This window comes from Daphnia magna, unplaced genomic scaffold, assembly GCF_020631705.1.
Source record: "Daphnia magna isolate NIES unplaced genomic scaffold, ASM2063170v1.1 Dm_contigs221, whole genome shotgun sequence".
NCBI lineage: Eukaryota > Metazoa > Arthropoda > Branchiopoda > Diplostraca > Daphniidae > Daphnia > Daphnia magna.
The window spans coordinates 81,810-106,898 of NW_025533186.1; the positions used below are offsets into that span (position 1 = coordinate 81,810).

At 42.5% G+C, this 25,089-nt stretch overlaps 2 non-coding genes and 2 pseudogenes across 2 annotated transcripts; 2 read left to right on the top strand and 2 right to left on the bottom strand.

Moving 5' to 3' along the window:
- The first annotated feature begins 4,549 nt into the window (after positions 1 to 4,549).
- On the top strand, positions 4,550 to 18,599 carry LOC123467744 (annotated as a pseudogene).
- Trnaw-cca lies at positions 18,271 to 18,342 on the bottom strand. Its single transcript has one exon. It is a non-coding gene; the product is annotated as a tRNA-Trp (tRNA).
- Positions 18,600 to 21,271: 2,672 nt separating the features above from the next.
- On the top strand, positions 21,272 to 22,730 carry LOC116917146. The gene is made up of 2 exons (XR_006641847.1): positions 21,272 to 21,333; positions 21,806 to 22,730. It is a non-coding gene; the product is annotated as an uncharacterized LOC116917146 (transcript).
- Positions 22,731 to 24,061: 1,331 nt separating this feature from the next.
- On the bottom strand, positions 24,062 to 24,700 carry LOC123467745 (annotated as a pseudogene).
- Between the last annotated feature and the right edge of the window lie 389 nt (positions 24,701 to 25,089).

Here is a 25,089-nt window from a genome sequence, read left to right on the forward strand (position 1 = left end):
TTACATATCTAACACAAAAGCCCTTTTTTCACGAATGTTTGCTGGTTGACATAGTTGTCGCACGGGTGAATCCCGCGGTATAACGTGCGGAATGGATGACAGCACAGGTTTCACTCTTTTCGACTCTTTCTGCCCATTGATTGATGGATTCCGCGGTGAACCATTTCTTTTGGGAACTCGTTTGAAAAAGGTGCAACTATTATGGCCTGTACATGTATTGAAAACAGGAGGGGCACCTGGAACAATATCAACCATGTGGATGACACATGTGATATACCAGTCGATGCACAATCTATATAGGCGAATAGAGACCTCTTTACTGTCCAACCATTTCACATATCAAATAGTAATAACGCAGTGCTAATTGAGATGCCATCAATCGTCAACCTCACTCTATCTGCCCCATCAAAGCTGATACTCTTCGGATGCCCGATTGCTGCCCTTTATTAGGGTCGGTCTGTGTCAAGAGAAAATGGGGTTCCATGATCTGTTTGTATAGGGCAGGGTCGTTGCACTTGCATGATAAAAGTCGCTACATAAAAAGAAAGGTATACATAAGTTGACCCTGCAGACAAGGCAGGGGAGGGGGAGATCAGGTGTCAAATGGACAACGTGTCGATCGTTAAAAAATGAAGAGCCATAGACACTATGCCCGATGGGACCCATATAACGTGCGATGGAAATGGTCATTGAAATCCAGCTGGCCGCGCGACTGGCCCAATAAAAGCTGTTGCAAAGTATACAGCACATATTGAGTGATAGGGAAGATCAAGAAAAGTGGCTGCAATAAAACCATCGGAATGATTGCTGAAATCAATCAATGAAATTCAATCGTCGACCTTTCCTCAACAGCAACCAATTCTATGTTTATACTGCTGCTGTGTATATAGGTCTACTCATCAGACCCATATCTATGATACATCGCAGCATATGCCCATTGAAATGGATGGATATATAGGACATATAGAAAGGGGGAAAAAAAACCCAACGCCCTTCAAGACCTGCATCACACATCATGTAGGCTACGGGCATTCGTTCTCTACCGCCCATCATTATTCAAATTGACCGCCTTTTTTCGTTTTTCTCCCGTTTTCTCATCGAATCATTATTTTTTATTTCTATTTTTTATTCAACTGCTGCATGAGATAGAAACCAGGCTTATTATTTTGATTTCATCGTCTTCCAATTATTTTCACAAGCTGACGTTGATGCGCTGCCACATTGAATTGTGATGGATTATTTATTGTCTATAAAGATTGAGCGAGGTCCAGCACTTCGTAATTGGGTGTAGTCGATATACGCGCACGCAGGTCTGCCGCTGGAGGCGAGTCTCTCCGTGGATAGAACAGATTCACTTAGGGAAAAGGGTTTTTTTTAGAAAAAATTTGAATTGAGTTATACAAGCTCGTTTAGATATATATAGGCTCTACACAAGTAAATGGCATAGAGTGTGTTAAAAGGAAAACGCCCTAGAGCTGCGTCATGTTAGTTTTTTTCATACAAGGATGATGCATGACGATGTTGATGCTCCACTGCATATTACAGCAATTAGGTTTTTTGCAATCTAGGCATTGACCCCGCATAGACCGTTAAATGCCAACCATCAGCTATCGTCATATCCGCATGTGCTGATGAATAGACGCGTGTATAGAGAGGAAGATTTGAATTTGAACGGTTCAAATTCTGAATACAATAAAGAATGAAGAATAGACCACAATGACTCTATGCACGAGAGCAACAAGCCCATCAACGCCTTTTTAAAACTCTATTTATAGGCGAAAAGAGGAAAGGCAATCAAACGACTATGGCGCACCATAAATAGAGCTATGTAGATATCGAGGGGCTAGAGTTGTTGCCTCTTTGTCGCTCGTTCGTGACGTCCTTCCCTGTCGTTTTGAGTGTGTTTTATTTGCAATTTTGCCAGTTTGCGGCGCACATGTTCTGTATAGACTAAAGGGCGTGTCAGTTTTGACGCCAAAGGTCTTGCTATTAGCCGGCGACCATATAAAGGCAGCTGTAAAAACAGACTTTTTGTTTCAAATTTCTCTTTTAAATCGAGTTAGCTGTAGGTTGCATCTCATATCGCATTTATATATACACACGTTATTTGGTTTAAACATTATTCATTGTCTATTAGAGCGGATCGTTTTGAATTTGGCAAAGAGAGCTGTTTCACATTAAGCCGCAATTATAGTCTAGAATGTGATGTTGGAACATTTGTTTGCCTTGCGTTCACGTGGATAACGCGAAGACGGCAAGTTGCTGTAATTACAAGACACGTGTAATTACAACAGCACGAAAAGGGAGGGAAGAAAAGTGGCTTGCAGGTTTAATATCTAATTAGAATTTTTTTAAACAGCGCATGTAATCAGCGGCAGCTGTTGTTGATGTAAGCCATATTCTAATAATTACCATATCAAATTGGACCAATAACATGGCCAAATTCCAATTTCAGTTTTTTGTTCAAACGCCATACTAAAACTGATGTATCAATAATTCAATTACACTGTCTCAATATCGTGTAGCTGTGTCGGGATAATACAGGTTTGGATTTACTTTACAGCCAAAAAAAAAATGAGAGAAACCTTAAAAAAAAGGCATCGCATTTAAATCTCCTGGTGGTTATTATGAATACAAAAATGAGGCAGCAGTTGCCGTATTTATAAGTTGCCTAATCTTTCATGTTGCATCACCCCCAAAAATGTTGATGTCAGAACGCCGAAAGCAAACGCCTATATATCGCCAAGACATGATGTGTATACGTAGATAGGCTATAGGCCAGCACTGCACGTACAAAAAAACCAAACAAAAAAACAGCTGTCATTTATAGGTTATGTAGCAGCTACGACGATGTACATCGGAAGAATGTGATGCATCACTTGACTGGCTCGCATGATGATGTATTGATTATATATACGCTCATCTTTTTCCTTCCTCTTGTAGCTCATATCTTTTATAGTTGCTGGCCGACGCCACACATAGGAGAAAATGCAGACATCCAGTATCCTATATTTATTAAATATGAGTCGGTATAAATTTAAACATGACTCGTTCAACGAATGATGAAATAATCGTCTTCCTTTCTTTAGAACTATTTTTTTGTTTTCTTTTTTTTGTTTTTCCAATGGTGAGATAACCGAAAAAAATAGCATGTGACTTATTCAATGTTGTAGCTAATGTCGATATATTCACTCGCCATAGTGTTGTACGTACGGCCTCTCGTCATTCAGCACAAGATCCATCACCTGTATATACAGCAGGTGTATATGTAGGGTGGGAAAACTGAAAATGATTTCGGCTGATCCGCCCATTTTCTTGGTGTCTACACACACGGGCCTTTTCTTGATTTCTCTTCACTCTCTTGAGCCGTCCTTTGTGATTATATTCGATCACATTTGTTCGTGATTTTATGAAGGATGCTGCTTCTCGTCACTGAATGGGCGTCTGGGTTGTTTGGCGAATGCCAATAAATGTGGCGTCATTCTTTTGTTTCATTTACGTAACGCTTTTCTTTCGATTGGCTGTTTTTTGTTGTTGTGCTGTGCAGCTGAAAAGAAATGACGAAGGAGGTACTCAACTATTCATATCCATGTCGGTTCAGATTGCATAATTTCAACGTCTATTTTCCAAAGAGCGAAAATGACTCATTCCCATTTCTCGGAAGAAAGAAAAAACCATATTTGACATTTCGCCATCGTAGCAGACGGCGTGAGCCAAGCAAAACATTTGCGCATAACATCTAGTCGGTCTAGAGTCTAGAGTCATTCACTGATGGCGCAGATGGCATCACAATTGGGTGAGCACGAAAGACGCGATGTGATGGCAATTCATGTTTTTACATGTCCAAACTTTCTTGAGGCAGAGACGAAAACATAAATAAATAAATAACAAGATTTTGAAAGTATAATTCCTTTAAGATCATCGAGTTCGCCGTATCTATGACGTCATACTGCATTCATCATTCAACAGTCACTTGTGTATTCACAGTTCCGGTTCCATTTTCTTGTTACAGGAAAGAAAGGGGGTGGACGACTCTCTTGGGGAGGGGCTTTCTATTTTGTGTTCCTTCTCTTTTTTTGATTTTTGCATCATGACCGGAAACTCGTCATGCAGGTTAAATATATGTATATATATTCTCTTTGTTTTTCTCTTTTACCCCGTTTGTCCTACAGATAATGCGGGCAGTTTGCCACCACAAAAAAATAAAAATAAAACAACAACGAGGATGAAAACAGTTTTCGCAAATATGTAAATGTGGTATCGCATGTTCCAAGGATGCCACTATCCGGCCCGGCCCCCACACGTTGACAAATAGCGATACTATTTCTATCCTTTTACGGCGTTTGTTTGGATCAAAACGAAAAATGAAAAAATGAACAAGAAAAAGAAAGAATTTGTCCATTTATCCCTGCGTTCATTGGCCGTCTGTCTTTTGTTTTACGTTGCCTACTGCAACAGAAGCAAAAGACAGAACGCCAACGCGAGAGACCTTTTCGTCGAATATTCGAAGGTGTAGCCATTGCCCGCATTATAGAACGTTCAGTCGACGGGGTGAGGTGGAATGTTATGGTGAGCATTGCCTTTCTTGGATTTGAGATCTTGTTGCTGCCAACTGTTGATGTACCAGCATGACCATTTAAAGTCATACCTTCTGCGTCGTGCCTGAACACGTAAGGCTTTTGCAGCTTGACCAAATCGGACGCGGTCTGCAGGCAACATCAGATGCAAGAGACGTCGTCTGTTTGCCGCTGTCCAAATGCCATCCGTTTCGAATGAACAGGGCACTCGTATTCCATGCATGAGCCATCCATCTTCCGATTGTTGCATCTATGTTTTCTTTCTTATAAAACTAAATGGTGTATGGAGGGAAGGCAGAAAAAAATGTTGTCGGGATGGCCACGTCGTTCGAAATGAGGCAAATAGCGTCTCTTTTTTTATTTTCATTTTAACTTTTGGGAATGTACGTAGTGGCCCCGAGGGCCGATACTTTTGTTTCTTTCTCTCTCATTTTTCGTTTTTCCAAGGTTTTGCCTTTTCTCTGTTCTCTTCAGTCTTCACACATGTATACGTACTACACGAAATGATGAAAACACGATCGAAAGAGAAGACGAAGAAGGAAAATGTGCGTCTGTTTGGGAAAGGCTCCGCCCCCTCTGGCGCTAGAAGGCGAAATGTTCTCAAACGGGGAGGAGCTTGAGGGAAAAACAGCTGAGAGAGGAAACTGAACCCGAAAAAAGAAAGGAAGGCCAGTTGTGGCCCAGCTGACCGACAGTCGAGTTGCCACCGTCGCTGACCCCATCGCATTCGCACGGCGACCGAAACTGAACCAGTGGATTGTATCCGCAATCGGGATTATTATTTGTATTTTTCCGTCGTTTTTATTGAGGCAGATTGAACGGACATTCTTTGCAAGTGATTTGATTTGAAAGATCCCGGCCAGAAAAGGAAAGATTCAACTCTGAAGAAGCGTGTGGTTTGATTTCATCCTTGGTCACTGCCAAATATGGTCGTGTTGTCTGCCGTTCTTCTTTCTCGTGCCGTGCGTGTCCTCCATTTGGACCTGCTAAAAACTGTTGATCGTTCGTTCGTCCGCCCCCACCGCCTCATTTGTGTTTTCAAATTTTTGAATTTATCATTAAAGAAAAAGAAAGAAAGGAAAATGAAGGAGCAAACGGAGATGACGGTGACGTCATTTGCTCTCCTTTTCCTGGCACTGACGTCCGTTTTGGCCTTCAACGTGGACATCCCCAGTGCGCTAACTCATCGAGGACCCAGTGGATCCTATTTCGGATTCAGTGTCGACCTGCACAAGGACCGAGGAGTTAATTGGTAATTTCTTTTCTTCTGTCCAAATGAAATGTATTGAATGCGTGCGCTGGAGCGAATAACGGTACACATTCAAGCGAATGACCGGCCCCGTTGATTTCGATTGTCAGTTGTTCAGAGTCTTTTAACGTGAACGGCAAATCTCCCCCCCCCCCCACCCCCTCAAAACAAAAAAAAAAACAGGAAATGTTTGTCTTATTTCGATTTGAATTCGGCCGAGTGAGGAAAATGGCAGCCACACAACTCGAGTCAGTTGGTAACTGACAGTTTCATTCACGGCTCCGTTGTGCCTTTCTCCCCCTGGCCGTTGGCCGTGTCTTTCGACTTTGCTCGCCGTTTTAAAAATAACTTTTCAGCCGCGTTGGAAACTTTGCTGGTCTGCGTGTGCAAAGCTCTGAAAGTTGAAACAAAAAAAAGAGGAAAGTCAAAGCCGAAGAGATGTGGCCTCTCTCGCAATCTGTTTCTCTTGTTCTTCCCGAAACATTTGTGGCCGACCTTTGTGAACGACCAGAGCAACGAAGAATGCAAACCGAAAAAATGTTATCGTCGAAATGATTTCTTTCTTCCTCTTTCCAGTTTTTGCTTGTGATAAATCTGAATAGTTGACGGGAACTGCTCCCACGTGCCCGTCTCTCCCTTCAAATTTGTTCAAATCTGAACATTTTCCGTCACGACTTTCAAATAGTTTCGTACCGAAATATTGAATTCTGCGTACGAAAGAAAAAGAGGATTGTTGCATGTTGCCTGTATATATTTAGCTCGCTCCAGTCTCTCCCCTTTTTACGTCTGCTTTCTTTTTCGAACTTTTATTTCATTCAATGGAACAGCAAGAGCATTGGAAGACATGGGACACAGTGAACTTTGTACGCAAGGCTTGGGGAAATAGGAAAGAAAAATGCCAGAGAAAAAACAAACTTTGGACTGTTAATTATATGCAGACGAGAGTTGAAAGAGAGACGACTTTTATGTCGCGCCCACGTTTCCTCATGCAAATGGTAGTTTTTTTTTTATTATTTTTTTTTTAGAAAAAAAGAAGATGCATGTCCAAATGAAAGTCATCCAACACATCCAGATGTTTGGCCCATCTAGCGCCGTCTCTCTTTTTATAGGGGTAAAAGTGTAGGTTAAGATGGCAGGGGGGACTGGGGAAAAGGAAAACTGACCCGAGAACTGGACATGGAAGTCAAATGTCTTGCTGGACAAACGGTTTCTTTTCTTTTTTTCCCTTTCTGGAGATGTGTGGGCGAGAGTCTTTTTTATGCAACGTGAGGGTCGTCACATGTGCGCCACCCTACACCACACCCTACGCTGAGAAGAAAAACAAGACAACCGATGGATGCGACTAGTCCAAAGTTAAACTCATTCCCGTTTGCCTTTGAAAATGCCACATTAAAAAAAAAAAAATCCATTCCAAAACACAGTTTAATATTCGGCTAGAAAATTGCGATTCGATTTGATTCCATCGAATTCGATAGGTAACAAATTGCATCGAGTAGTTCTCTGTTTTCACTTTCGTTCTTTCGGCTTACGCTTCGCTTCATTCAAAAAGGAAAACGCCAGGCATTTGTAGTTCCAGGAATGGAGATAAAAATCAGGGAATGGCTCTTGCTGCAGGGTGGTCTCCCCTTCATTATTTCTGGAAAATCTCTTTTTTTGTGTGTGTGTGTGTTGTTGAAATATTCATTCCCCACATTGAAACGGAATAGGGAAATTGATTTTAGAGCCTATTATTTTCGTTGCCTTCTTTTTACGAATTGTTGTTGGGAAAACGACGAGCTATATTTCATAGAAACGTAATAATATATAGACACCCTTTTATTATGTTCCACGACTCTTTTGTGTAGTGGAGAAAGAGATAAAAAAAAAAAATCAGAAGAACAGAATTCGTTCCTGGGACTTGCCAACGTTAGAGGCGATGACGATGATAAGACATTCTCAACAACTGATTATTTATTCTACTCGAGTGCCAGTTGAGAATATTTCTTCCAAAAAATTGTTTCATTTCTCAGTTTTAGTTACGCATTTACGTTTGCCCTTTTCGTCAGTTTCCACTTCGATCGGCATTGGTTAAATACTTGAAGAAAAACACATCATTTTTTTGGGGGGGGTGGGCTTTTGTTTCTTTGGAAATGATGTAATCCTTTTCCACCCCGACCGAGACCGTGAACGAACTTTGAATGAGCATTTTTTTTTTCATCCCTCCCCTCCCCAAAAAATAAAACAAGGATCATTCTCTCCTTTGTTCTTCTTTCACGCACTGACGTATCTTGGGAAATCTGTTGGCTAACAGCAGGTGATTTAAAAAAAAAAAACCATTATGACCAGAAGCTCTTTGTATTGCGTTCGTCTTTTGTTTGTTTTCTTTCCTTTCTCAATGCCACCGGTCCCTTTACTTTACGTAATGGACGACTTGTTTAGGACGTAATGAATGGCTTGATTGGATCTTTGTTTCATTGTCCTTTTCGTGATTTTATCGCATTATGTCTGTCCCCTCTTTTTTTTCTTTTTCATTTTCTCGTGTCCGAATCCCGTGGATGCAGTCGTTTGTTCGTTTTTCTTTCTACGCCGTTGGGACAGGTAAATGCGTAGCGACGATGATGAGGTGCGCGCGTGAACGTCATTTGCATAGCAGACGGACGGGCCTTTGAGTCGCACGGCAGGGCGTTGTCCTTCGTTTTCGCTTTGAAAGGCAACGAAAAAAAAACAAACAAAAAAGTCGATTGTCTAAACGTTTGATTTCATTTCACATCACGCGCCTCGCTTTCCTCTATTGCGACCGACAGACGGGTTTAAAAAAAAAAGGTGTGGCGTTGCCTGATAAACGAAAAAGAGATGGATCGAACATTGGAGACCAAGGGCGGGCATTCAAAAATGTTCGAGAAACGGGGAGGTGGCGCATTTTTTTCTTTGATAAAAAAAAAATTCTCTTTAAAACGTCGCTAAATGAAGTAAATAGCGAAAGACTAAGTGAACGCTGTCGTATGAATTGTGGGTGGCGAAAATAAAGAAAAATTGCTTCACTTAAATCAAAGGCACATCGAATGCGTTAGTCCCGCCTGAACATTGTCCATCTCTAAATGTTGACAAACGGTAAAAAGGGCGTAGGTTGTTCTACATCCCCGTTCTCTTATTAAGTCGATTGCAATGAATCATGTCACTTTCTCACGACTGTGTCGGCTCGCTGATTCACGACATATTTGCGTCCTACGCTCACCGATGTTGCCAAGTGGCGCTGTGACCCAGTCATTGAACCTCTTCAAACAACAAAAGTACGGGTCTAGTGAACGTGAATAATCAGCGAGGAATGAAATTGGGAGGCGGACGTGAAATGGAAGAAAAGGATGAATCACTGCGTCCAAAGATGAGTCGACAAAGTACGTGTTATTTATTCGTAATGACATCCAACAATGTGCTCGCCATTTTCACACGATTGACGGTCAGTAGGAACAAATGGTCTACCATTTTCCTCTCCACTTTGTTATTCCGTTAAAAGCCTTTTTTTTCCCCTTTGTTACAATTTAAAAAGAAGAGTTTAGCTCCTCTCCTCGCGTGTGTCCCTCGTCCGAACCCGCTCCCCCAAAATTTCAAGTGTGGGAAAGAAAAAACACATCGGCAACGGCGCGCCGTGTCTGTGTGGAGGCGGAGCGCGACAAACGACGTGACCGAGGCGCCGGCCCGTTTGTTTATTTATTTATTTATTTATTATTATTTTTTCTTTTGTGTATGTGTGTGAGTGCGTGTGTGTGTGTGTGGGGCGGTGGTCGAGCGATGGTTGTTACTATCGACGTAACGAGTTTTCACTTCAAACGATGACGCTGATGGCACTTGGCCATTTCTTCTCATCTCGTCCGGCCTTCTTTAGTTTTGCCAGGCAATTTTTAATTGAACAAATGCCCATGGACGCTGTTGGCTTAGGAATGAGGTTGAAATGAATGAAGGAAATTAGGATGGAGAGAATAATTTAGAAAAAAAATGGAGGAATTACAAAGGGGCGTGGGGATGTTGGTGGCGTCGCGTCAAAGCTCAAGGTATTCGAATCCCTTTTCATATGGAACACAAACTTTGTCAACAAGTTTAGGCACATTTGTATTTACACTTGTTAGAAGGGCTTATGCAAATATCGTTTTCATGCACCTTTTCATTTTCTTTTTCCCTCTCTGTGGGTGAAGAAAAGAATCTGAATGTTATGTCATTTGAACGATTATTGAAATGTGGCATGTCCCGTGCCACTCGGACGTCACCTGTCTCAACCTGAGCCGTCACCTGTCACGCAACGTTTCACTACCATTTTTGTAGGAGGACTTTCGCCGTTGGATTTTTATCCTTTTAATCAACTGTTGCTTGACAAAGATTTCATCTGGACGCACAATTGAAAAACGGAAATGGTCGTCTCCTCTCGTCTCTGTGATGGTTCAGATAAATGTTGACGTCAGGAGCAAAGTGTCGAGAACTAACAAGGGCGTATGTTGTGATCCTTGTCTAGGGCACCGTACCAAACGATTTCGTTTTTCGATTGCCAGTGGTGGACTTCCAACTCACGTATTTATCACTTTCACAGTCTCGAGGCATACGCGTTTATTTCATTCTTTTGATGGGTGGAGGGCCAACCTGTTTTTGTCGTTGTTTTTTCGAGGGTAACTGATTGGGTTGTGTGATATCATCCCACCCGGTCTCGTTCGTGCCCAGATGACATTCGTCTTAACATCCACGCCCAACTTGTTCCCTTTCCAAATAATCTGTTTGTTTTTTCTTGTGTTTTTCTTTTTATTTCTATCCCGTTGAATTTGTTTTGATCGTTGTAGACTCCATCTGATCACGTTGTGCCTATTTGCTCATTGATTTAAATGAGAGAAACAACAGGAATTTCGTTTTTGTTCTCTTGTTGGTATTATTATCATTTTTAATGAACTCTCCTGTGAAAGTCCTATGAAAGAAAAAACAAGTCAACAAACATGAAAGACGATGCCATCGTTTCTCATGCAAGTCACATGTTTACATTAAGACAGTTATTCAGTTGATAATTCGTGCGTGTCTGATATAGAAATCACCATGCAAATGCAAATGGCTTTGAACCAATTGGGAGCTACCACGACCGAAGCCACTTGAAATGTCAGATATTTTAGACTTGATTTTGAAATAAAACTTGTTTCCATGGAAAAATCAACGTATATAGTGACACGTCAATGAAAAAAACAACAAATAAATAACTATCTAGTGTCTAATCATTTTTAGAAAGACGTACACGAGACGTCCACCCAACTATCAGTTTGAAAGATGCCAGAGCCATCTATGGGTTTCCCCCAATCCTTAAATTGACAGCCCTTCCATACGAAAAAAGCCTTTCCCGTGAAACTGTAGAATAACTAAAATCTATAAAATTATAAATAAATCAAAAAGTGTGTGTCTGCTTGTTTTTTGGAAACGAGCCATGTAGGTTAGAACTAGAAATGATTGGCGTCCTCTTTGTTTCTTTTGGTGGGCCAATTGTTTTCGGGTTGGGGCCTCGTGGCTGTGCCAGGCCGCAATTTATCCGTGGACGAGGTTGCGATGGCCGTCCTTTTCACGAAGTTTAACTATAAGCGTGCAAGCAGCAGAGAACAATGGGTGTGGTGGTGAATCGAACTCGATTTGGGTATCCTTTGCTATTTTTTACGTTGAATTGAACGACGAACGCCATCTGTTGTCTGATTCTACCCGAAATGACGTCAATGCAATCCTTAATTGGGCGGCCAATAATAAGGAGCTATAAATAAGCGTCCTGATGTTCTCCTAATCACAGGGAAATGCACAGGCCAACGTATTGGCGAGGCAACTCTGTCCACATTGTATTTATTAATTTTTTTTTTAAAGGCAAGTGTGAAAAGGATTGGGTGGTCAAGTTTACTGGGCTTAGACCAGGAACAGGTAAAACCCCAGACATTCATAGCTCACGAATAAAAGGGGAAGGGAAACCGCATCCGGAGACAATACGAGTGAGAAAAAGAAATACTAATTAGAGTTCCCGACTACCTGTGCTATTCAAAATAATTTCGTGCAGCCTGAATGAGTTTCAGTCGGTTTGAAAATTGCAGTTGTGGTTTTATGATTTGTCTTTTTTTCAAGTGATTTTCTGCTCCTTTTCCTGATGCGAGTTGTATACCTAAATTTTGTCATTCAATAACAAAATTACCATAATTTGATTCGTCTTTGTCTGTAAGGGTGTCGTTGCATTTCTTACCACATTGTTTTGCAGCAATTAAGCTTCTGAAAATTGAAATTTCAATATTTAAATGAGCCCATGTTTTCCTTTTTGATTTTTGTTTTTCCCAGTCAAGGACAGACACGGTCAAGGACTTTTAGTTAAGAAACAAGTTTTGATGATGTTTCCTTACCCCCGTCCTCTTGTTTTGGTATACCCCTTCTCTTGTTTTTGCGTCGTTTATGGTGGCTACTTTGAATTTTCCAAGGACACCAAACTCAACAAAAAAAGGGGAAATTATTTTGTCCCAATCATTGCAGAATCTTTGTTTGAACACGTGCACACAGTATCTCACAGTGTCGATTGGCTTTAGGTTGTTGGTGGGAGCTCCAACTGCGCAGACGGAGCAACCGGGCGTCGCACGCGGGGGATCCGTTTTCCGTTGCAGTACCGAAATTCCCGACTAATGTCAATCCATTCCGTTTGATGTCACAGGTAAAGATTTTAATTCATTCATTCTGATTGTTTCTTACTGATTTTTCATTTGATTGCAGGCAACAATAACGGATCGGACAACAGATTGATCAAAAATCAGATCAGTGGTTTGGTGCCAACTGTTCAGTGCGGGACCCAATGGCCCCGTTTGGGTGAGTTTTTTTTTTAAGAGAAAGAAAACTGGTTACTGTTACCAAATGCTTTTGTACGACAGGCGTGTGCTCCACGCTACGTTTGGTTCTCAACAATTACAAACGTCGTGAGCCGGTGGGCACCTGCTTCGTCGCCCGTGATTCTTTCCGTGATTCTCGAATATTCGCCATGCAGAACTTGTAAGTTTCTTTTTGTTAACAGTTTGTTTTTTTTTGTTCCAATCATTCACGTCTGCCTATGCAAATGTATTTGTCGTTTTAGCTTCGTGGGGTTATCATCGTCAAGGATCATGTCAAGCCGGTCTCGGAGCCACCATTTCACCGGTAAGATAATAACTCATTTCGAATGATTGATTTTTTTCGTTTTAAAAGAATTTGTCAGAACTTGAATAGAGAAATGTTTTCTCATCCATCTTGTTGCCTGTTGACGCATATCTCGAGAGTAGAAAGTACCGAAACAAAGTACACGATTTCTTTTGTTCAAGATAAAATTCAACCACCCTTTGTTTCAACCATGTCGTCGTTTGTTCCGACAAGAAAACTATGACGCTTGTTATCCTTCACACACACACAAACGAAACAAAGGCCCACTTGGAGGAGGAATTTTTATTGACTCTAGTTATCGGCTCGTCTGTGCATTTGCATCTCGTAGAAATTCTTGTACCGAATCTTTTTAAAACGCCACCACCTTCAATTTGTTTAAATCATTTCTCTTTTTAATCTGATAGGATGGGGCTTCGTGTGTTTATTGGCGCTGTTGGCAGTTGGTACTGGCAGGGTAAGTTCATTTCTTTCCATAGTTTCCCTTTAGGTCATCGTAGGCTATTTTAGAGTTAAAATGAACAACGATTGGAGTACATACACGTGTAGATTGAATTGTCAAAGATTACTATAGATCCCTTCAACATCTCGAGCAAATGTTTCCCTTTTCCCCGTCGACCAAGGATGACTCACGAACGGTCCCAATGAGCTCACCGTGTTTGTACCTGTCTTTGTTTGAGTTGCCAATATGTAGACTTGTAGAGCCTTGTGCAAATGCTCGTCACGCCCTTTGAATGCTGTGTGACGACATGTTTGAATAGCCCATCTACTTGCCGAAGGCTGGTTCTAATTCTCACGATAATATCCTCCAGTCTTGGTAAGTGTCTTATTGTTTTAAGCTTTTGACGGCACAGAAGTCGCACCTTCACCCCTTTGCCAAATGTCTTGATTACTATTCCTCCCATCCAGCTTACTTTGGCATTGAATCAATTAGTGATCCCCTAATTGGAAAATTCCCACACATAAAAAAACCATTTGAATGTTTCTTGCACTTAAAAAAACAAAGAAAAAATGAAATGACCTTTCACCGAATGTTACCATCATGTCCATATCACACACAGGTCAGCTGTACTCGATCAATACCACAAGTCCGGCCGTCAGATCGCCTGTCTTTCGGACGTTTGTTACAGGTAAAACATTGACAGAGAAAGCGAACAAACTCCGTACGCAACCAAATCGCTCATTTAAAACACGAGCCAACCATAACTACAACCGACGTGATTCTAACCTAGTGGCTATTTTGAGACGAGGTACCTTTACCTGGAATTCAAATTTCCTCGGCTTTGATGGTGGTGTGTGTATGTCCCGGATTCCTCGTGTTATTCAAGATTCATTAGAACAAATTTAGTTGACGGAAGTCAACCCAACCTGAAATAGTTTTTATGAGGTCTAATTAACAATCCTTTTTGTTCAACAAAATCATTTTTATTTGGCTAATGGGTTAATTTTACACTGTTGCAAGTATTTTTTTATTTTTTTGTTTTGCTGGTTTCATTGATGATGTGCTACTGCGTCTGGTTCGTGTGATTTTTTTATAACATTTTGATCACCTGAAACTCCCATTACTCCATGTGACTCCATTGCTGGTTTTTACCTTTTCGCAATTTGCCACAGATATTCATCCATCCCTGGTGGTATATAACTATACTCGATGCTTTAGCTTTGAAATGTGATTTGCTTGCAACAGTCTAATAAACTACAGGTTATTTACCTTTTATGTACTCTGGCTTTTCTAAAAAAATGACTAGCTTTTTTTATTGTTTTAAAAATTTATATTTAATAATAATTGGTCTTTTATGGAAATTCCTGCAAAGTTGGTGTGTGGTAGCTTTGGACGGTGATATTTTCCTAGACTTTTAGTCATCCATTTGGGTTCTTTCCATGTCTAGAAATACTGAATTTTTATTGGCTTTCTCTTCCATTCGCTGATGGTTTTCTCACTTTCATCTGAATTTTGTTTACAAAGAATGTTTTTCTAGGTGTTAGTCTGGGGATTCCTTAGAATTTTATCAATTTCAATAACTAATTGTTTGACACTTTGATCGCAGGTCAACTGTTTTCTCAAGGCCTTTTCTCGAGACTTGACGTTCTATCAACGACAGAAGGATCAGCAGCGGAAGATGACAGTTACCTTGGCTATATCATCAGCTGTTGGGGATTTAGACGATGATGGTCGAGACAGATGTCGCTGTCGGTATGCCCCGCGGTGCAATTTAACGGAAAGGTGAATGATTTTCACGCCATTTTGTATTTCGCGCCCTGAAAAGAAACTAACGATTTATTGATTTAAAAATAAAAAGGTTGTCTTGTTGTCTTCGAATTTGACCAATATCGCCAACATTACGGGTCAGCAACGGCGCTTATTTTGGCTATTGCGTGGCCGTGACGGATGTCAACAACGACGGACTTCAGGACGTCATTGTCGGTGCCCTCTTTATTCGAATTACGCCCAACACCGAAGGCAAATACGAAATGGGACGAGTGCACGTTTATTACCAGAGCACCCGTCTGCGACAATCGTTCCGTCGCAGCGACGTCCTGGACGGCGGAGAAGTGTTAAAGCTCGTTTCGCTCGGATTAAGCGTTTCAGCCCTGGGCGACATCAATTTAAACGGATTCAACGATATCGCCGTAGGCACCCGTCTTCGATGGACCCGAGGAAAGGGTGCAGTCTACATTTATCACGGATCCAGTAAGGGCATTCGGACGAAAGCCACCTCAAGTGATTTACGCTGAACAAGTTTCGTCTGAGATTGAGCACGTTCGGTTTCTCATTGGCTGGCGGGATGGATTGGATGGAAACGAATATCCGGACATCCTGGTCGGCGCTTACGATTCTGATCGTGTCATTTTCCTCCGCTCGCGTCCCGTCGTCTACCTCTTCGGTGTCATCAGCTACGATGTGGAGTCGAAACAAATCGATTTAGAGAATAAGAATTGCTCTCTTTTGGATGAAACTGCCGTCGCTTGCGTCCCGTTGACGCTTGGCTTCGAATTCAGCGGGCGGAGTCAACAATCGAGAGGAAGTGATGGTCAGCTCATTCTCGACTCCAAGACCCTAAGAATCCGCGTCTGCATTTCCTTTCAGAGAACAAATCGTCGTTGAATGAGACGTATCAATTAGTTCAAAGGCCAGCGGGCGTGTCGTACCTACACCGTCTATGTCCGGCCCTTGATCCGAGACAAGTTGACACCCATCGAGTCTGAGGTGCGTTACAGTCTGCAGTGACTCTTCGATGAGGGAGAATTGGAGCAGGTCAACGAACGAGGCGATCGCTGCCCCCGTATTGGGTGCGGGCGCCGTCCAAAACGGACGTGATCGTCATTCAAAGAAGTGCGGTCCCGACAATGTTTGCTTACCACATACAAGTCACGTACAAGGCCAATATTGACAAGTATATCTTCGGATCGGATAAGAAATTGGAAATTGAAGTGTCGGTGTTGAACGCGCGGCGAAGACGCTTTTGAAGCCGCCGTTTACCTGACGTTGCCGGACGAGGTGAAATTTGTTCGGGTTGATCGAGTGGATGGTGCCCTCCCCTGTTTTGTGCTCATCGCCTTCAGACCGATCGGGTCAGCCTGTCCTCCGGTGTGAAATCGGCAATCCGCTGTCGGCGTTCCGCGTCCGTCTTTACAATTGTCCTCCAGCCGAGCGCCCGATTGGCTCGTGAAAACGCGGCTGCTGCCATCGCTGCTGGCCAGAAAGCCAAATCTTCCCTCGAGTTCATCCTGGGGTGAACAGCACCAATCCGGAAGACGCCAGTCACTTTTTTGATAATCGGGCGGAAATTTCGTTGCCTATCCGAGTCGGAAACGGATCTGTCCATCAGAGGGTAAATTGCATTTTGCCAATCTACGTAGGATGTTTAATTATTTTAATTGAATTTGAACAGGATTTCTGATCCGGGAGTGGTTCGATTCAACTTATCGGCCTTTGTTAGCTCTTCGGTTCAGGTGAAGAGCCACGAGAACCAAGTCGGTCCGCAAGTGATTCACATTTACGAGCTGGGCAACCGAGGACCAGTCGGACATCCTCAAGGCCAACGTTTACATCCTGTGGCCCACACAAAAACGCTATCGGGCAAAGATTTGCTGTACTTGGTCGACAGGCCATTTGTTGATGGACCTGCCAGTTGTCAACTGATGGAACAGTTCAATCCATTGGCCCTTAAACTGGAAAGTGAGAGATTGGGCGGTTCATCCAGCGCAAGTGGCTTTGGTAGCCAAAAAAGCTCTTCGTCCAGTAGCAGCTCATCGTCTTATTCTTCCAGCAGTTCTTCTTCTTCTAGTGGTTCATCTGGATCTGGAAGTGGCACTAGCAAATCGAGCAAAACGACGTATTCTTCCAGCAGCAGCAGCAGCTCTGGTGCTGGCGCTAATGTTATTTCATCATCGTCGTCAACGACATCTGTTGACGGAAAACCGAAAACAAGTTCCACTTCTTCATCGTGGAACAGGACGTCCACTGTGACTCGTTATATGGTCCCGACGGTTCTGTTCTATCCACCGTTAGCACTCACAATACTGGCGCTGGTGCTCCTGGACAGGTCATTCCTGGTAAGTCATTCCTGGCCAAATATTTGATGAAGAAGAAGATTACGACTACGATGAAGAACTGGATCAACAATCGAAGCTGGGGGAAGGAGGAGACGTCAAGTACCAGTGAATTGGCAACACAGCGGCATCAAGAAGAATCGCGTCCGCAACCGTAGACAAAGCCAACCAAAGAACTTGGACAAAGGAATTGAATTGCGGAGCGACACAGTGCACCATCATTAAATGTTCTGCCGGACCATCACTAGCAACAACAATGTCGTCTTCAAATTACGCGCCAGAATTTGGGCCTAGACGATTTCAGAGTTAAACTGCATTTGAGTAATGAAATGTGATTTGATTATATGTGCAACTGTTGGAATTGAACAGATTGACTGGGAAGGTTTGGTGATTTCGTTGAAGATGGTGGTTAGTGGACATCAGCGAACTGCCGTACGGTATCGATCCCGATTATCTTCCGCTGCGCTCAGCCACCGTGACTAACCCTCAATCCAGCTGGATCGGGGAAGAGAGGCCAGAGCTATCCCGTGGTGGATTATTGTACTGGCTGCGGTGGCCGGAGTTTGCTTCTCCTCTTCCTCATCTTTGCCCTCTGGAAGGGTAAAATAGCCTTTCTCTCCCAAGTTTGTTTAGCGTTAGAATTAAAATCAGTATTTTGGACAACTGACGTAAATCTCTTATTGTCATCAGTACGATAATTTGCCATTTTACAAAAAGATAAATTTAATTTTAGAAAGTAACATTTGACCACGACGTGATTTGAACACGCAACCTTCTGATCTGGAGTCAGACGCGCTACCATTGCGCCACGCAGTCATGGGTGGTTTTCTTCTCAAACTTGACTATCTTTACGAATACTGATAAGTGCAAACTTGTGCGTGGCGATAAGAAACCTTGTCGTTACGAAGATCCTGACACTTTCATTGAGTAATCCATATCATTTACCCCTCTCTTCGTTTTTTTGCTGTCTAATAGATGGCTGCTTTAAGCGGAGTCGACCGGACAAAGATGAATGCGAGCAGGAGCCACTCAAATCGAAGAACGGACATTTTACAGAGGGACGAACCCTTTAAACGACGTTATCGAAACTTATTGCTCGTCTACGGGAAAGTGTGAAAAGCTAACCGAATTGATCAACACACAATAGGACTGTACACAATGTAAGGCTATTAATGAGAGCTGCTATTCTTTTGAGTAAAAATCTGGACAGCATGATGGTCCATTAAATTTCTATTCTTTGGTTATCCCCTACCCATTGTTTCACGATTTGACTTTGTTTGTTGGGATGTGCATTGTTGAGACGACCGTTAAGCCTTTTTTTGCCTTGTACATCTCTTTTGTTGGCAGGGCTAAGTAATCGTCAAACTTTCGTCTAATCTTTGAACATTGACTCTTTGAATTGTGTGGTGTGTGTTAATAATAATAGTTGTCATGAATCATCGGCTAGCTTATACCAATTGAGATTGTGTGGCGCGTACTTGCGTTGATGGAAGCAATTGCGGTCGTTTTGATCGCAATGAATAGCAAACAAACGTGAGGATTACTTGGCTTTTTATTTGTTTAAATTTACAGTAATGCTCAAACAGATTAACGAAGAAAAATTATTTGGGCTACTTCACCGTCTTGTCGTAACTTTTAAAAACATTTTGGTCGCCATCCATTTGGCAACTGAAGGCCAATCACTTGATTGAAAGGGTTAATTTTTGTTAACACACCATAAGATGTCATCCTGTTCGATGTTGCAATATATCGTCGACGATGAACAAGTTTCTCGATATTTTCCATTGAACAATCATAGTTTAATTCTTAATCCTCCTGTGAACCTCTCTGTTAACCATCTCATCCTCGTTGTCATTTTCGTTCATTGTTCGACTGCCTTCGCCTGTCAAAGCAAACGCGTTCACATTTATTTTCTTTCATTATTTTCCTGCTGTTTGCTGCGGTTGTTGTGCTACTATTTGTTTGATCCAACTTGTTCTGCTGACTGGCTTTTGTTTGTGTGTCGTCGTACCTCATTTGTAGGTCGATGTTTTCTCATAACGCATCACCGACGATAAAAAAAAGCCTTTTCTCAAAATGTCATCACATAATATCTGAAAGGTATAGCAACAGCCAATTGTGTCAATTGCACAAAAAAAGTAAACATATTATTTTAACGTTGTTCGGTGACTGTGACGGCCCATCACATTCTTCTATAACTAATCTCAATCGAAATTCGACTCTATTGGACAAGCGATTTATAATGACGTGTGTTGAATGATTTTATTTAAAGCCCATTTGATAACAGAGGACAATGATTGCAATGAATGTATTTCGGTTTGATTCCTCGACTAATGAGTAATATATTGAAATGACAATCTTATACGGCCTTGCAAAGTGATCACTGTTTTATGGACGCAACAGTTTCACGTTGGAGCCGTTCGGCTGTGTGTGTGCCTAAATTTAGAGACTTATGAAATAATGTGTCACACTGTTAAAAATACGACTAAAAACGATGGTCATTTAAATGTAATAGCGCTCGCTGGACTGATGATCTGCTGCTGACTGTACATTGTTTATCTCTTCTCAACCCCATCTCTCTCTTTTTTCATGCTGAACCTTGTCAGCGCAGACAACAATAAAAACTAACTAGTCCTCCGTGAGTTGTTTTACCTTTTCTTGTCTGTCGAGTCTCCTCGGCAGAACAAGACCGGATTCTCTCTATAATGTCTCACCTCATTGTAAAATCGCTTTGTCACTCACTTTGACCCTTGCAGCTTGACGCAGCCCACACACTGTCTGGACAAAGTATCGAGTCCAAATCTTGTACAGTATATGCGTAGATTAAGGTGTGTCAATGTGTAGCGGCATAAAGGCCCGAGTAACGCGCAGCTCTGAAACCTTTCAACCGAACCGACAGTGAACGGGATAAATTCGTCCGCAATGCTGGGCCATTGCCCAGCATCCGAGCGTCAGGAAGGAAAATCGTATCGAAACTAGAAATGCATCCAGCGACCGTCGAAATGGGTTGAACGACGATAATGACGCCCAGTCGTTCGTATGGACTAAATGCAGTAAGCTACACAGCACAGCTGCGGGCATACATGTATAATACGGTAAGGTCGGTTACATCTCATTGAGAATGCAGCCAATGGTGTCTATCGTGTGACGGGCCAGCGAGTCAAGCCAACAACAACGTGACTAGCCATAAGACTCGTTGCTTCTGACGTGAATGGACTGGTATTTCTTCGTTCGTTTATTATGCACACATGCCAAACTGATGCATGTGATTTAGTACAATGAAACAAACGCCAAGGTTGTAGACAGTTTTGACAATGAGAAAAACTTGGGTAGAAACCGCGTTTGAGATTTTAATCAATATATCTGAACTATAAGGGTATACTCTTTGAGAGGGCAATCTTACCCTTTCTTGTGCATCGCAATTCCTGGCACAAGTGACAAATTCGAATCAAATGCTGCTGAATCGTATCTAGTCTATATGATGTAAACCGGTACGATCTCGTTTGCCTCGTTTTCACAAAATCAAACTGCCAGCAAATTACGTCATACCAGATTGAGCAACGTTCGGTATAAACTGCGTACTGAAGCCCTGAAAATGCCCAAAAAGAGACGGATGGACAACGAGAAAACGAAAAACAGGGTCTATAGTGTAATGCAACCTGCTGCTCTGCCGTCTTGGATATATACGTATAGAAATAGGAACCGGTTGCAGTCAGTTTCCGTGAGTTGTAGTGCTGATACAGCGATGGCTAAAGTAAAAGAAGGCCAATCATTGGACACGAGAGCAGCCCTCAACATTAAAAGCAGGTAGATGTACAATGCGACGTGTTATTCATCTGCTACGTAGCCTAAGTACATAGATGCGCAACCTGCTGCAGTTTGTCTGTGGCGTCACAAATCATTTTGTTTTTGTATTGCTTGCCCTGCTGCCTGGTCGTCTTGTTTGTAGCTGCACATCAACGTACAGTATATATTAAGAAAGGGCAGCTTTCTCCAAGCAAGAGGCTGATCCTGCGACACAAACGAACGAGTTCGGGACACGGGCGGTTTCACGTCACGCCTCTCATCCAGTGCAGCCCGTGTATGCTTCGACTATACCCTTTTCAATAGTCAAGTAACGAGGTACGTCAAGTGCGGACGCAGCCCGTCTCTTTGTCTACAGTGGTCTCCCTTTTGTCATTACCCATTGGGCGATTTTGATTGCGATCGTCTCGTGTCTGTTTGCACTACATTTGCATAATCACCGTGCGTGTCGGTCTATTAAATTATAAACAACCAGACCAAAAGAATCGAAAAATGTCGTATCGGAAGAGTTAAGTTTACTATTATTGCATCGATTATTTGCGGTGGGCTATTCGTTAACCGTCTTGCCTCGCCATCATGTCAGCGTGAGCTCAGGTGTGGTGACTGATTGTTAGAAAGACACCATCGACGGATGCATTCTCTACGCAGACGTTTCCCACCAGCCGGACGCACTGACCCAACACAACGGACAGCATCGTCACAGCCGAAGATCCCCGTCAAAAATAGCTCTTGGGTCATGACCGGCTCCGGCTTCCGTCTTACAATTACACCACATTGCCTTTTTTCATATTCATCGGCCTGATGTGCATCAGCTATCACCTGAAGCATCTCTTTTGCGAAAGCATTGCTGGAGGGCAGAAAGAATCGGACGTCAAATCAGATTTCTACGGAGATGATGGTCCGTCTGTTGGTCGTCTTGTCCGTGTTAATGACGCTGCCTGGCCCTGGTCGTTGCTTGCATTCTCACGCACGGCCACGATTATACGTGCAGTGGGTTGCGGATTGCGTCACCTCAGCAAGGCTTGTCGCCCTGGCTGGGCATTTCATCGATGCAGATGCACGAACTGTTTGAACGACTCGATTGCGGATTTTCCTCGGCGCTGGATCATGGATTGAAGATCGTCAGCGAGCACGAAGACGAGGATGAGGCAATCAGCCAGGCCCGTAGATCAGCGGCCATGACTAGCACCGGTTCTATAATCGACAATTCTGCGCAAGTTGCCATGGCCACCAGTTGGTTCAATTCTTCATTTGGCTCGCATTGACGGTGGCCAACTTTTGAGTTAGCCATTCGACTCAAAGTTTCAATGCTACCCGAATCCGTCAGCCTGCCCGCACTGCCAACATCTTCAACAAGGAATAACTTTTTCGAAAAACGACTTGACGTCTCTGCCATTTAAACAACAAACATGGAACAGCTGATTATATATATACCTATATTTAGAATTTATATATATTATCAGTTCGTTATGTTTTTCGTCATAATCGATCCCTTAATGCAGCAATGTCTGAGATACTAAATATGTTTAATTGATTTATCATGATCACGTCTTTTGCTGTCTCGATTGTGTCCTTTACTTGCGCGCTACATTCCCGCGTCATTTCAGACGTACCTTTTGAAAAGAAAGAAAGAAAGAAAAACACGTTTCACGTACACAAGACACCAGTTGTTCACTTCTGGTTTAACTGAATATTCAAGGAACAAACGAAAAAAAAATAAATGGCCCCGCACCACAATATTTCCTTGTGCATGACACACTGCAGGATACCGGGAAACTATACACAAAACGTGTTTTACCTGGTTTACCTGACAAACCCCCAGCAAGCGCTCAGCAGTCGTGACTGCTAAGCTCACCTGAGAAGAGGATCCGGCGCATACTCAGGATATACGTTATCGGACTGAGGCGGCAAACAATTCCATTTGCCGATGACGTGTCTCGTCACCCTGGACGGTGACAGTGTATCCGGCAACATGTAATCAATTAAGATGCAACCGGCAGGATGAACAGCAGAAAGGTTGTGGCTGGATTTGTGGGCAAACCTCGTCTCGCTAGGCTACTATTATCTAATTTAAAGAAAGGAGTGAAGGTACGGCGAAGGTACAAGTGAAGGACTTGATTTGACAAGACAGCACCAGCGAAGGTATATATATAGGCTATACGGAAATAAAAAACAAATGAAGACTTGCACCAAGCGTACTGCACATCAGCAGCGTGTATTTCTAACCGTTTTTTGTTTGTTTGTTTGAATCTACCCATGTTGGCACACTTGGCGTTATACACTCGATTGATAGCCTAGATCGACCCATATAGCAAACGGCAAATCAATGATGCGGAACGTGAAATTACTTTTAACATGGCCAACTACCACAGCAGCACATTCTCCGATGGTTGTACAATTGATAAAGAATCCGAAATGATTTGAAATCCCCTCCCCCCCTATAAGGCTTGTTGTTGACAACGGTCTTTGTTATACAGATGCAGCAGTGTAGCAGCGAGGAATATGATAATGTTAGTTGGTTGGTTGGTGAAATGAATGACTTTAAGCATCTTGATTGTTTGACCGCCTCCCCCGATTATACACATCAAACATTTCCACGCTCAGCGCACCAGGTAGTAGCTTATAAGCTTCAACTGTTCAATAAATAGTGAGGCATTCATTTGTCATTTGACCAAGGCTATTTTTATAAACACCTGCCGGTTTTATTCTAGATGACAGACGTGATGACACGCTAGCTGCACATCATGTTCACGGAACTATACGAATAAATATAATCCAACATACCTGATTGAAATCAGAAACAATAGATGCCGGAGTGTCTATATAAATCCAACCTTCAACGTCAATTCTGCCGCGTTCCTTCGATGTCAATTTCCTCAATCATTCCATCCAAGTCGTCATATGTCAGTTTGTCGTCAATTTGAAAAGACAGAATGTCTTTTAGCGTTTGAGTTGTGATGTAGCCGTTTCCTGCAACGCACTGCATTGTATGAACAGGTGCACAAACAGCTGAAGATTGTGTTTACCTTCTTTGTCGTACAATCGGAACGCATCCCTCAGTTTTCCTTTTTGCATAGGCCGTCATCCTCTTCATCCAGAATGTCGGAAGCAATGGCGAATCCGTCAATTGATCTTGCCCAGATCTGTTGTAGTAGTACCGGTATGAAGTGGAATTGTTACAATTGTTATGTTACAAGTGCCTGATGCCTGAATTTGTACGGGCGAAATTCTTACCTCCGGATCGTGTTCTATCAAGGACCTGGTCAGCTCTTCCTTGTCGAAATTCAAATTCATCATCTGCAGGTGTGCTCCTTTCCTGGATTCGATATGGCCTTTCATCCGAATCGAACGTCTGGAAAGCCTTCGGCATCGCTACACGTCGAGATTCTGTTTGTTTTTTTATTCATTGGATCTGGTTTCGAGAGTGGCGAGATATACTCACTGTGTTTTTCTCTTCTTCAGCGTCCTGAGAAGACGAAAGTGAGTCATTAAATGGAATATTTTAAAAATGAAAGCCAAAGTCAAATATGGTGCTCCTGCTTCTTCATTCCCATACACAGCAGCAGAGTAATGATTATTGGCACTACAGTGAGACTGTGGTGATACGAGGGTTGATGAAGGACGTACACCTATTCATGGGAAATGACGACAGAAACAGAAACGTGGAGAATGCAAAAGATGCATATAACAATAGAACATTGACAAGCTAAACAGTATTGTTACTTTGCCAAATGACACGCCAGCAGTAATTCAAAACTT